The 15,032-nt window shown below is 37.8% G+C and overlaps 1 pseudogene; it reads right to left on the bottom strand.

Moving 5' to 3' along the window:
- LOC113611074 (retinoic acid receptor RXR-gamma pseudogene) overlaps positions 1-14,270 on the bottom strand; it is a 50,209-nt pseudogene extending 35,939 nt beyond the window's left edge.
- Between the last annotated feature and the right edge of the window lie 762 nt (positions 14,271-15,032).

Genomic DNA, 15,032 nt, shown 5'->3' with positions numbered 1-15,032 from the left:
TAGGATGAATATTAAAATTTGATAAATGAAAGAAATGTTATTTAAGATTCAATCTTCCCAAGAAGAATTTATACTGCATGAATTCTTTATTAAGAACTGGAAAGAAAGGAAAGAAGGAAAAAAGGAAAGAAGGAAGGGGGAAGGGTGGAGGGAGGAATGGGAAATAGAAGGAGGGAGGGAAGAAAGAACGGAGAGAGGGAAAAAAGCAAATACTTATTAAGCAAATATATGAAATTGTAATACTATAATCTCTAGCATTCACCATTTAACATCATGCTTAAACAACTTTTCAGATGTTTTTAGAGATAGAAATCAAAATGAAACTGGAAGAAGAATCACAAAGAATTTTCAACACCATTTCTCAGTGTTGGGCTTTATGGTTGTTCCTAATCCAAGCCTCGTTAATTATAACAAAGATTAGTTTTAATACTTTTACATTTTAATTTTCGTTTGCCAGCCAAATAGATTTTAATGGCCTTCAGTATTATAGAATTAGTTCAAATTGTCTGTTAGAGAGCTAATATGTCTGCTATCCCCAAAAACATTCCCTAAGAAAACAAAAAGTCAAAAGACTCTATAGTTAAATATGTAAGAACTCATCACGAAGTATTCGGAAGTTTTGATGTGTACAAGGAGTATTGGTTCATGAAAGTATCAATATTTTTGTGTTTCTCTCAAGATTCCTTTCCTTTTCTACACTAAACATTCAATATTCCCTTCTATTTTCTACACCCTTTCACCCATAATACTGTATCTAATATACCTTTCTACCACCCTGTTTTCCATACCGCTCCTAAATTATTAATCAAAAGAGGAAATAAGAAAGAAACCAGAGACTTACAAGATGGCAGAAGAGTGAGACTTAGAGATCACCTTTCTCTCCACAAATATATCAGAAATACATCTACATGTGGAACAGCTCCTACAGAACACCTACCGAACGCTGGCAGAAGACCTCAGAACTTCCCAAAAGGCAAGAAACTCCCCCATGTACCTGGGTAGGGGAAAAGAAAAAAGAAAAAAACAGAAACAAAAGAATAGGGATGGGACCTGCACCACTGGGAAGGAACTGTGAAGGAGGAAAAGTTTCCACATGCTAGGAAGCCCCTTCACTGGCAGAGATGGGGGGTGGCAGGGGGGAAGCTTCAGAGCCACAGAGGAACGCGCAGCAACAGGGGTGCAGAGGGCAAAGTGAAGAGATTCCCACACAGAGGATCGGTGCCGACCAGCAGTCACCAGCCCGAGAGGCTTGTCTGATCACCCGCTGGGACGGGTGGGGGCTGGGAGTTGAGGCTTGGGCTTCGGAGGGCAGATCCCAGGGAGAGGACCGGGGTTGGCTGCGTGAACACAGCCTGATGGAGGCTAGTGCGCCACAGCTAGCCAGGAGAGATTCCGGGAAAAAGTCTGGACCTGCCTAACAGGCAAGAGACCATTGCTTCGGGGTGCGTGAGGAGAGGGGATTCAGAGCACCACCTAAAGGAGCTCCAGAGATGGGCGTGAGCCACAGCTAGCAGCACGGACCCCAGAGGTGGGCATGAAATGCTAAGGCTGCTGCTATAGCCACCAAGAAGCCTGTGTGCAAGCACAGGTCACTATCCATACCTCCCCTCCTGGGAGCCTCTGCAGCCCACCACTGCCAGGGTCCCGTGATCCAGGGACAACTTCCCTGGGAGGACACACAGCAGGCCTCAGGCTATTACAACAGCACGCTGGCCTCTGCCACCACAGGGTCGCATCATATTCCATACCCCTCCCTACCACCCTCCACCCACCCCCCCACCCCCCCAGCCCCCCACCCCCCGCCTGAGTGAGCCAGAGGCTCCTAATCAGCTGCTACTTTAACCCCGTCCTGTCTGAGGGAAGAACAGAGGCCCTCAGGCGACCTACACACAGAGGCAGGGCCAAATCCAAAGCTGAAGCCCAGGAGCTGTGCAACCAAAGAAGAGAAAGGGAAATCTCTCTCAGCAGCCTCAGGAGCAGTGGATTAAAGCTCCACAATCAACTTGATGTACCCTGTATCTGTGGAATACATGAATAGACAACAAATCATCCCAAAATTGAGGCGGTGGACTTTGGGAGCAACGATATATATATATATATATATTTCCTTTTTATCTTTTCGTGAGTGTGTATCTGTATGCTTCCTTGTGTGATTTTGTCTGTATAGATTTGCTTTTATCAATTGTACTAGGGTTCTGTCTGTCGGGTTTTTTTTTGTTTTTTTTTTTTAGTATAGTTCTTAGCGCTTATTATCTTTGGTGGATTTGTTTTCTGGTTTGGTTGTTCTCTCTTTCTTTTTTTAAATTATTTTTAATTTTTTTATTCTTATAATTATTTTTTATTTTAGCAACTTTTTCTTTCTTTCTCCTCCTTTCTTCCTTCCTTCCTTTCTTTCTTTCTTTCCCTCCGTTCCTCCCTTCCTTCCTTCCTTTCTTCCTTTCTTTCTTTCTTTCTCTCTCCCTTTTCTTCTGGACCCAGGTGTCAGGCCTCTGCCTTTGTGGTTGGAGAGCCAAGTTCAGAGCATTGGTCCACCAGAGACCTCCCAGCTCCACATAATATCAAACGGTGAAAGCTCTCCCAGAAATCTCCATCTCAATGCTAAGACCCAGCTCCACTCAATGACCAGCAAGCTAAAGTGCTAGACACCCTAGGCCAAGTAATTAGCAAGACAGAAACACAATCCCACCCATTAGCAGAGAGGCTGACTAAAATCATATTAAGTTCACAGACACCCAAAAAGACACCACCACATGTGGTTCTGCCCACCAGAAAAACAAGATCCAGCCTCATCCACCAGAACACAGGCACCAGTCCCCCCACCAGGAAGCCTACATAACCCACTGAACCAGACTAACCTACTGGGGGCAGACACCAAAAATAATGGGAACTACAAACCTGCAGCCTGCAAAAAGGAGACCACAAGCACAATAAGTTAAGCAAAATGAGAAGACAAAGACACACAGAGCAGATGAAGGAGCAAGGTAAAAACCCACCTGACCAAACAAAGAGGAAATAGGCAGTCTACCGGAAAAAGAATTCAGAGTAATGATAGAAAAGATGATCCAAAATCTTGGAAATAGAATGGAGAAAATAAAAGAAACACTAACAAAGACCTAGAAGAACTAAAGAGCAAACAAACAATGATGAACAACACCATAAATGAAATTAAAAATTCTCTAGAAGGAATCAATAGCAGAATAACTGAGGCAGAAGAACGGATAAGAGACCTGGAAGACAAAATAGTGGAAATAACTGCTACAGCAGAATAAAGAAAAAAGAATGAAAAGAACCGAGGAACATCTCAGAGACCTCTGGGACAACATTAAACACACCAACATTCGAATTATAGGAGACCCAAAAAAGGAAGAGAAAAAGAAAGGGTCTGAGCTAATATTTCAAATATTATAGTTGAAAACTTCCTTAACACGGGTAAGGAAATAGTCAGTCAAGTCCAGGAAGCACAGAGAGTCCCATAGAGGATAAATCCAAGGAGAAACACGCCAAGACACATATTAATCAAACTATCAAATACTAATACAAAGAAAAAATATTAAAAGCAGCAAGGGAAATACAACAAATAACATACAAGGGAATCCCTATAAGGTTAACAGCTAATCTTTCAATAGAAACTCTGCAAGCCAGATGGGAGTGGCAGGACATATTTAAAGTGATGAAAGGGAAAAACCTACAACCAAGATTACCCTAACCAGCAAGGATCTCATTCAGATTCGATGGAGAAATTAAAACCTTTACAGACAAGCAAAAGCTAAGAGAATTCAGCGCCACAAAACCAGCTTTGCAAACCAGCTTTGCAATTTGTTGTAGCTGTACAACAAATGCTAAAAGAACTTCTCTAGGCAGGAAACACAAGAGAAGGAAAAAACCTACAATAACAAATCCAAAACAATTAAGAAAATGGTAATAGGAACATACATATCGATAATTACCTTAAGTGTAAATGGATTAAATGCTGCAACCAAAAGACATAGACTGGCTAAATGGATACAGAAGCAGGACCTGTATATATGCTGTCTACAAGAGATCCATTTCGGACCTAGAGACACATACAGACTGAAACTGAGGGGATGGGAAAACATATTCCATGCAAATGGAAATCAAAAGAAAGCTGGAGTAACAATTCTCATATCAGACAAAATAGATATTAAATAAAGACTATTACAAGAGACAAAGAAGGACACTACATAATGATCAAGGGATTAATCCAAGAAGAATACATAACAATTGTTAAATATTTATGCACCCAACAGGGGAGCACCTCAATACATAAGGTAAATGCTAACAGCCAAAAATGGTGAAATTGACAGTAACACAATCATAGCAGGGGACTTTAGCACCCCACTTTTACCAATGGACAGATCATTCAATATGAAAATAAATAAGGAAAGAGAAACTTTAAATGATACATTAAACAAGATGGATTTAATTGATATTTATAGGATATTCCATTCAAAAAACAGAGAATACACTTTCTTCTCAAGTGCCATGGAACATTCTCCAGGATAGATCATATATTGGGTCACAAATCAAGCCTTGGTAAATTTAAGAAAATTGAAATCATATCCAGTATCTTTTCTGACCACAATGTTATGGGACTAGATATCAACTACAGGAAAAACTCTGTAAAAAATACAAACACATGGAGGCTAAACAATACACTACTTAATAATGAAAAGATCACTATAGAAATCAAAGAAGAATTCAAAAAATACCTAGAAACAAATGACAATAAAAACACGATGACCCAAAACCTATGGGATGCAACAAAAGCAGTTGTAAGAGGGAAGGTTATAGCAATACAATCCCACCTCAAGAAACAAAAAAACACCTCAAGTAAAAAACCTAACCTTACACCTAAAGCAATTAGAGAAAGAACAAAAACCACCAATGTTAGCAGAAGGGAAGAAATCATAAAGATCAGATCAGAAATAAATGAAAAAGAAATGAAGGAAACTATAGCAAAGATCAACAAAACCAAAAGCTGGTTCTTTGAGAAGATAAACAAAATAGATAAACCATTAGCCAGACTCATCAAGAAAAAAAGGGAGAAGAATCAAATTAATAGAATTAGAAATGAAAAAGGAGAAGTAACAACTGACACTGTAGAAATACAAAGGATCATGAGAGATTACTACAAGCAACTCTATGCCAATAAAATGGACAACCTGGAAGAAATGGACACATTCTTAGAAATGCACAACCTGACAAGACTGAACCAGGAAGAAATAGAAAATATAAACAGACCAATCAAAACACTGAAATTGAGACTGTGATTAAAATTCTTCCAACAAACCAAAGCCCCGGACCAGATGGCTTCACAGCCGAATTCTATAAAACAATTAGAGAGGGGTAACACCTATCCTCCTGAAACTCTTTCAAAATATAGCAGAAGGAGGAACATTCCCAAACTCATTCTACAAGGCCACCATCACCCTGATATCAAAACCAGACAAAGATGTCACAAAGAAAGAAAACTACAGGCCAATATCACTGATGACCATAGATGCAAAAATCCTCAACAAAATACTAGCAAACAGAATCCAACAGCACATTAAAAGGATCCTACACCATGACCAAGTGGGGTTTATCCCAGAAATGCAAGGATTCTTCAATATAGGCAAATCAATCAATGTGATACACCATATTAACAAATTGAAGGAGAAAAACCATATGATCATCTCAATAGATGCAGAAAAAGCTTCTGACAAAATTCAACACCACTTATGATAAAAACTATCCAGAAAGTAGGCATAGAGGGAACTTACCTCAACATAATAGAGACCATATATGACAAAACCACAGCCAACATCATTCGCAATGGTGAAAAACTGAAACCATTTCCATTAAGATTAGGAAGAAGACAAGGTTCCCCACTCTCACCACTATTATTCAACATAGTTTTGGAAGTTTTAGACATAGCAATCAGAGAAGAAAAAGAAACAAAAGGTATCTAAATAGGAAAAGAAGAAGTAAAGCTATCACTGTTTGCAGATGACATGATACTATACATAGGGAATCCTAAAGACCCTACCAGAAAACTACTAGAGGTAATCAATGAATTTCGTAAAGTAGCAGGATACAAAATTAATGCACAGAAATCTCTTGCATTCCTATATACTAATGGTGAAAAAGCTGAAAGAGAAATTAAAGAAACACTATCATTTACCATTGCAAGAAAAAGAAAAAAATACCCTGGAATAAACCTACCTAAGGAGACAAAAGACCTGTATGCAGAAAACTGTAAGACACTAATGAAAGAAATTAAAGAAATACAAACAGATGGAGAGATATACCATGTTCTTGGATTGGAAGAATCAACACTGTGAAAGTGACTATTCTACCCAAAGCAATCTACAGATTCAAAGCAATCCTTATCAAAGGACCAATGGCATTTTTCACAGAACTGGAACAAAAAATTTCACAATTTGTATGGAAACACAAAAGACCCTGAATAGCCCAAGCAATCTTGAGAAAGAGAAACGGAGCTGGAGGAATCAGACCTCCAGACCTCAGACTACACTACAAAGCTACAGTAATCAAGACAGTATGGTACTGCCACAAGAACAGAAATATAGATCAATGCAACAGGATAGAAAGGCCAGAAGTAAACCCACGCACATATGGTCAACTTATTTTTGATAAAGGAGTCAAGAATATACAATGGCGAAAAGACAGCCTCTTCAGCAAGTGGTGTTGGGAAAACTGTACAGCTACATGTTAAAGAAGGCAATTAGAACACTCTTTAACACCATACACAAAAATAGATTAAAGACCTAAATGTAAGGCCAGACACTATAAAACTCTTAGAGGAAAACATAGGCAGAACACTCTATGACATAAACCACAGCAAGATCCTTTTTGACCCACCTCCTAGAGAAAAGGAAATAAAAACAAAAATAAACAAATGGGACCTAACGCAACTTAAAAGCTTTTGCACAGCAAAGGAAACCATAAACAAGACAAAAAGACAACCCTCAGAATGGGAGAAAATATTTTCAAATGAAGCAACTGACAAAGGATTAATCTCCAAAATTTACAAGCAGCTCATGCAGCTCAATATCAAAAAACAAACAGCTCAATCCAAAAATGGGCAGAAGACCTAAATAGTCACTTCTCCAAAGAAGATTTACAGATTGCCAACAAGCACATGAAAGAATGCTCAACATCACTAATCACTAGAGAAATCAAATCAAAACTACAATGAGGTATCATCTCACACCAGTCAGAATGACCATCATAACAAATGTACAAACAATAAAAGCTGGAGAGTGTGTGGAGAAAAGCATACCCTCTTGCACTGTTGGTGGGAATGTAAATTGATACAGTCACTATGGAGAACAGTATGGAGGTTCCTTAAAAAACTAAAAGTAGAACTACCATATGACCCAGCAATCCCACTACTGGGCATATACCCTGAGGAAACCATAATTCAAAAAGGGTCATGTATCACAATGTTCACTGCAGCACTATTTACAATAGCCAGGACAGGGAAACAACCTAAGTGTCCATCGACAGATGCATGGATAAAGAAGATGTGGCACATATATACAATGGAATATTACTCAGCCATAAAAAGAAATGAAATTGAGTTATTTGTAGTGAGGTGGATCGACCTAGAGTCTGTCATACAGAGTGAAGTATGTCAGAAAGAGCAAAACAAATACCATATGCTAACATATATATATATAGAATCTAAAAAAATATTAATATGGTTATGAAGAACCTAGAGGAAGGACAGGAGTAAAGATGCAGACGTGGAGAATGGACTTGAGGACACAGGGAGGGGGAAGGGTTAGCTGGGAGGAAGTGAGAGAGTGGCATGGACTTATATATACTACCAAATATAAAATAGCTAGTGGGAAGCAGCCTCATAGCACAGGGAGATCAGCTCAGTGCTTTGTGACCACCTAGCGGGGTGTGATAGGGAGGGTGTGAGGGAGACACAAGAGGGAGGAGATATGGTGATATATGTATATGTATAGCTGATTCAATTTGTTTTATAGCAGAAACTAACACACCGTTGTAAAGCAACTTTACTACAATAAAGATGTTAAAGAAAAAAAGAAACCAGTTGCTTGAGTAGTCATTAATATATCAGTGTTTGCATTATATAGGCAGTCTAATCTACGTGGTACATTCTTGTAATGAGGCATCTCCCTCATTTATTTAAAAAGTACTATATGGCATACATACAACTGTGAATAAGAAGAAATATTTTCTGATGAAATCTGCTTTGAGTATTTTCAGGAACATTAACCTTTAAAACCTGAGGATGATTTTATCAATACTTAAAATAAGATCATTAAACAGAGGTAACACTGCCTCCACACTGAAATGGAGATTTCAGCCCTAAATTCAGTGCTGAATAGAATCTTTTTCCAGTTTGTAGTAAATGCCTTATAAAGTTTTGTAGTACTAATATCAACTCTTATTCAGTGGAAGACAGCTCAGTATCATTCAAAGTGGACAATACTAAGTACTATGTATTTTGAGGCCATATTCTTTTACATATTTTAAATTATAAAATATATTTGACTTCAAATTGAATTCAGTAGTAAAGTTGCAAAAATCGGTATAATCATATAAATTCTGTCTTTATCAGCTGTGATGACAAATACAGTCTGTATGCTAAAGGCTTAAATGGAATCGAACTGAGCTTGATGGCAGTCGGGCAGGGGACTAACAAGAATAAAGTAGCAAGCCCAAAAGAAATTCAAGCCACTTCTAAATCCACAAACTACTTGTTTGGCTTGCATCAGCATGCTTTTGTAAATTCTAAGCATAATTGTCGCAGACAAATAAATGTTAGTGTTGTCTTAGCTTCTTAGAACAAGGAACAGCAGGAGGTACGGATTAAGGGGAGCTATTGATACATAGGGGTGGGCTGAATACATTTTTAGCAGGCCAAGTACATATATGTAAACCTAGTGTTTCTGAGAATGGTTTTAAAGCTGCAGTATTTATATATATATATATAAAGCTGCAGTATATATATATATTTATATATATATATAAAGCTGCAGTATATATATACACACACACACACACACACACACACACACACACACACACACATATATAAATGTTTTTATTTCCTTAGACAATAAGATGGGCTAGTGAGATAGTTCCAGGAGAGGAAGGGGTCAGGAAAAGTCTTTTTTTTTTTAAATTAATTATTTTTTTTTACAGTAGGTCCTTGTTAGCTACCTGTTTTAAATATAGCAGTGTGTACACATCAATCACAAACTCCCAACCTATCCCTCCCTGTTATCCTTCCCCCTGGTAACCATAAGTTCATTCTCTAAGTATGTATGTATGTGTATATATATATATATATATATATCTCAACATTATTAAACAGAAGAGGGCAAGTATTCAAGATAATTAAAGTGAATGACACACTTTAACAGAATAAACCTGAGCCAAAAATTTTTGATGTCAGATATGCTCTTTTTGATGCTGCATAATTATACATTAGAATATTTTTTTTCTGTAATGAAATAGGTCCCGTTAAATAAAACCCAGATATCTTTAAGATTTTCTATTGAAACACCCAAGCTTTACTTTCAATATTCTTCAAGGTACGGTAAGCACATTTCTGAAGCATAGAGAAATAGATTAATGGATACAGACAACTTTAATTAAGCATCAACAATAAATATTTACTGCTCAATTGTACATTTGTGAAGATCAAATGTAAAATGCTTTGAATTTTTAAAAGACCAAGTTTCAAGTCCAAGATTAATTACTTACAGTTTGTGGGAATTCAGAGAAGTAAATTAAACCCTTCAGATTAAAATTTGGGCATTATAATAATTATCACATACAGTGGTTGTGAAAATGATATGATCTTCAAGTATTGCCTAAGTCACTAGTAATTGTTTTTATTCAAGGGATTATAAATATTGAGTAATAAAATCAGGATAAATAAAACATTTGTGCTTGAAGATGTTTGTTTATCTGACTTTTTTCTTAAAGTAGGCAAAGTACAGTTAATAAGGAAAACTATTAAAACTATTGTTTGTGTGATGTAGCAAAGAACACAATTTAAGCATGATCTTTTATAGGCAATGGAAAACATGATCTCTTTAAGGGCAGCAGGCAGCAATAAAGCATTAAAGTTAGGAAAATGAAAGCTTTTGATGAAGTAGAAGGAAAGTGTCAACTATGAAGAAAAATAAACACTTTCTTGTCTAATTAAAAAATACACGTGATAAGTAGTGACAAACTCTATTTTTAAAACAGCCAAAATATAGGACTACAGATTTTGAAAATCACCTCTAATTGTTTAAACTTAGTTGTGATGAGAGACATCATAGCTACCACAAAAAAGGGATTTTCTAATAAGATTTTTTGTTACATTTTTCTCTCAGCAATAGTAATAATAACAAATATTACCACATAATGAATGAATGAAGGTATTAAATGAAAACCACTATTCTTTGGAAACTTACTTTACATACCCATTTTTTAAATCACATATATCACACACCAACTCAATGCAACATTAACTAATATTTATAATTATGACAGCAGGAAAGTCATTAAAACTACTCAATGATAACCTATATGAGAAAAGATTCTAAAAAAGAATGAATATATGTATAAGAAGTATAACTGAATCACTTTGCTGTACACCTGAAACTAACACAACATTTTAAATCAACTATACTTCAATAAAATTACCAAAAAAAAAAAAAAGACTCTACAATGGAAAAAGAAAATCTGCTAATTCTCTTCCTGTTAAACTAAGTATGTTTGACCAAGTTCATTGGATGGTTCAGAGAAGGCACTGGCCCACAGACCATATGGCCTGCAGAGATTTTTTAAAAAGGAAATAAACCGTATTATAAATACTTCTGTGACATAAAAAAGTGATTTTGAAAAATTTTAGGTGTCATGCTCATTGCTATCCAAAAATAGAACTGTCTACTGCTTTTTAAAAAACTATTTTAATATGCCTAGTTAAGAGAACAGAAATTTAATGTTAGAGAATAAAAATATCAAATGTTGAGCTATTAAGGAAAAGGAAAATGTTGAGCAATTTAAGGAAAAGAACCAGGATTTTGAGTTCAGCTGACTTGATTCCATTCTTGGTTTTGTCTCTGTTAAAGAAAAAAATTATTCTACACTTGTTAAAATGGTAAGGCAAACTTTATTCCAGACTATTGTGATAGGTGTCAAGACTATAGCAATAGAGGAGAGAGACTGAGCTCTACCCTGAATACAATAAGGAAAAGGGAACACAGTAGAGGAGCAGGTTGGTGGTGGCTGTTGGTGGATGGAAAATTTCTAAGAGGAGACATTAAGAGTAAGGGGAATTCTTGCTAAAGTGACTTGGGATTTTTGCTGAAGTAGGCCAATGTGGGGCATGAGGAATTTGATCAGATATAGAGGATAGAGGATTCTCTCTAAACTGGCTTAACAGGGTTCTCACTAAAATTGGACTATGCAGGCCTAGCAGGACTGGGGCCACAGTTTGGTCTGGTTGAGAAGAGGGCTTGGAGGAGCTGAATAAAGTTTAGTCAAGGAGAGTCTTTTTCACCACTTATCAGCTGTGTGATCTTCTTAATTTGCCGTAACTTTTTAAGCATCAAATTCCACAGCAGCAAAACTGGGGCAATATCGATTTCATGAAGTTGTTACGGGGCAGTTTCTTTGGTACTTGTGTTGGCATGCTGGTCCAGCTAGGCATACAGCTTTCCCACACCTGGATTCCACCAGTTCTTAGGCTGGATTTGAGTCAAGAGAAGAGAGATTCTTCTGACCACAGCACCTTACTTCCACAAGAATTTTAATGAAACATTTTTAACCCTCCAGCTTTAGTATTTACAGTTGTTAATATTTTCAAAGATAGAAACCCAACACGATATTTTAAACTCCAGAGACTTAGTGTATATCTCACAGTTGCCCAAAGGTAATGGTAACTTAAATTTCAGTTTTCTACTGAATGAGAAAAAGATTAAGATTCCATTAGGAAAAATGTATTGTATTTCATCTCATCTTCATGAGTTTATAAATGAGTTGAAACACTAAATGATGGTGGAAGAAGTACAATGTTAGGGAACAAAGCAAGCTTGTCTTACACGAACAATGTCAAGTCTTAACAAAGTAAAATTAAGGAAGAAAGGTGAGCATACAGTTCTTCTGTGTCACCTCCTGGTCACCATTCATAGGAACTCTCATTAGACTCTCCTTTCACTGAGGAATCAGTGTGAAAGAACACTCAACATGCATGTGTGTATATGTTTTCATCCATCTGTCATGTATTATATTTTAAAAAGTCATTTTGTTTTCCGAAAACAAAGTCTGGACTAGATGCTTTCAAGCTGACTTTGTAGAGTATAAAATAAAGATATGTAGGTCTCAAGACATCCCATTTTTTAAGGGTAAAACTCTATATTATTTTACCTTCAAATAAAGATTTTATTCTATATTACTTTATTCTTACACAGTAATAGACAAAAAATTAAATTTTATATAAATGTGTATATCTAGCATTTTAAACAATTTATGGCATTTTGCAAATGAGTGAAAGAATTTATCCATGAGAAAGCAAAGTTTTGAGAATATTGTTTTTCTTAATTTTATATATCTAACTTTTTCTCATCTAAACCAATTTTTGACACATGAATAATGGTTAGTAAAATACTGGTTTTATGAATTTGAATGTTATTTTATCTATAAGTTATTCTTATCTAAAAGTGGAGATATCTGTAATATAAATTTTCAACAAAGATTTCCTCAACATTCTCTGTCAGGTTGGGAGAGAGGAAAATTCTAGTAAATAGAGAAATCTTTACGGTCTATTCCCGATCCAATAGTTCAGCTCAAGTAAAAACACTACCTTTTCTTCTAAATTTCTACAATAGTACTCACATTTTAAATAGTTTTTAAAAAGATTAATTCTCTAATTCCTGTGAATTTATGAAAGATAATAACAATGAGAACAATTACTACCTACTGACTACTTACCATGTTCTAGTCACAGTATTGTACTTACGGTATTCATTTTCCCCCCAAATATATATATGATAGGTAATATTATTTTTATCTTACAGGTGTGGAAATTTCAGCTTACTACACATAAGAAACTTACCCGAGACTGCATAGTAGCCAGGTGGTGAAGTAAAGATTTTAACGAATGTCTAGGTCATTCTTGAGCTCTCTCTTTCCACTATGTAAAACAGCTTTTATAGCTATAACTTTATAGTTAATTCAGCTTCTGCTGACCAAATTATTAATGGTCTGAGAAAACAACTTATAGTTTTACCCTTGAAAAGTTCTTGTTTTTGTTTTTGCGTTTTGGTTCTTCTGAGGGGTTAATTATTAAGTGAAGCAAGCAAATAGCTTCAGGCAGAAAAGAAAAGAAACTGATATTTTATTCCCAGGAACAAATTAAAAACCCACACTCTCCCTTTGTCACAATGTGCTTCAGTACAGCTTTCTAGCTCAAAAATAAAAGAATAATAAATGTCCTGGATAAAATTCTAACCTGAAGTGATTATTCTGGCTAAATAGGACTTTGGGTCTTGCCTGTGCCTTAAGAAAGGGATCTTAAATTTCTGATGAATGGTTATAGAACCTGCAATGATGCCCAGTTAGCAGATAATTGATGCTTTCCAAAGAAACCAATAGCAGAACAGAGAAAGAAATGCACTTAAAAAAAAAAAAAAAGATTCCTAGAGTGGCCAAGATGGCAGAGTAGGAAGATCCCGAGCTCACCTCCTCCCACAGGCACTCTAAAATTACAACTATTTACAGAGCAACTATTGATGAAAAAGGCAGAAGACTAGCAGAAAAGATCTTCTACTACTAAAGATATAAAGAAGGAACCACAATGAGACAGGTAAGAGTGCTGAAGTTGCGGTATACTCAAGACCCATATACCTGGGTGGGTGACCCACAAATGGGAGGATAATGACAATTTCAGAGAGTCTCCCTAAGGAGCAAGAGATGTCAGCCCTACATCAAGCTCTCCAGCCCAGGGGTCCTGCACCAGGAAGATGAGATCTCAGAACATGTTATGAAGGCCAGTGGAGCTTACTCTCAGGAGACGCAGAGGGCTATGGGAAATAGAGATTCTACTGCTAAAGGGTACACACAAAATCTCACACACTCTGGACCCAGAGCAGAAACAGTAGTTTAAAAGGAGCCTGGGTTAGACCCACCTGCTGATCTCGGAGAGCCTCCTGTAGAGGCAGGATGAAACTGGAGCTCACCATAGGGATATAGACACTGGCAGTATCCATCTTTGCGAGCTCATTCTACCGCAAGGACGCTGGTGCTGACAAGCACCATTTTGGAATCTTCCCTCTAGCTTATTAGTGATGGGACCCAGCCCTGCCCACCAGCCTGTTGGCACCAGTATTGGGATGCCTCAGGCCAAGCAGCTAACTGGGCAGGGACACATCTCTACCTAACAGCAGGCCAACTGCCCTAAGACCCTCTGAGCCCACAGACATTTTGGGACATGGTCCTGTCCACCATAAAGCCCTAGGACCAAGCCCTGCATACCAGAGCACCAGCAATAGTCCTCGAACCGCCCAGGGACCACACAGTCAGATGTTGGGACCCACTCCCACCCACCAGCAAGATGACACTAACTTCAGGAACCCCAGGGCCCTGCAGCCAGCAGTAATACCCTGGCTATACCTACCAGTGGGCAGGCACTAGCCCTGAGACCATCACAGTCCCTCAGTCTGTCATGTGAGGAAATAGCCCTCCCACCAGCCCCAGGACACCCGGGACCCAGTCCCACCCACCAGCTGACCAACACCAGCTCTGAGACACCTTGAGCCTTTCAGCCAGCAGCCCCAGGATCTGCCCAACCCACCAGTAGGCCAACACCAACTTTGGAAACCCCAGGACCCTGCAGCCAGAAACCCTGGGACCTAGATCCATTCACAACTGGCCCGGGACTAGCTCTGGGACACCCTGTGCCCCAGCCCCACCCACCAGCAGGCTGCCACTTGTTTTGAGACACCTTGGACACCTCAGCCGGCTGCCCCAGG

The sequence above is a fragment of the Aethalodelphis obliquidens genome, unplaced genomic scaffold (genome assembly GCF_003676395.1).
Source record: "Aethalodelphis obliquidens isolate GAN/ISIS:26980383/991018 unplaced genomic scaffold, ASM367639v1 scaffold67, whole genome shotgun sequence".
Classification (NCBI taxonomy): Eukaryota; Metazoa; Chordata; class Mammalia; order Artiodactyla; family Delphinidae; genus Aethalodelphis; species Aethalodelphis obliquidens.
Note: the sequence above shows the minus strand (reverse complement) of the source record. Positions and strands in the feature narration are given on the sequence as shown.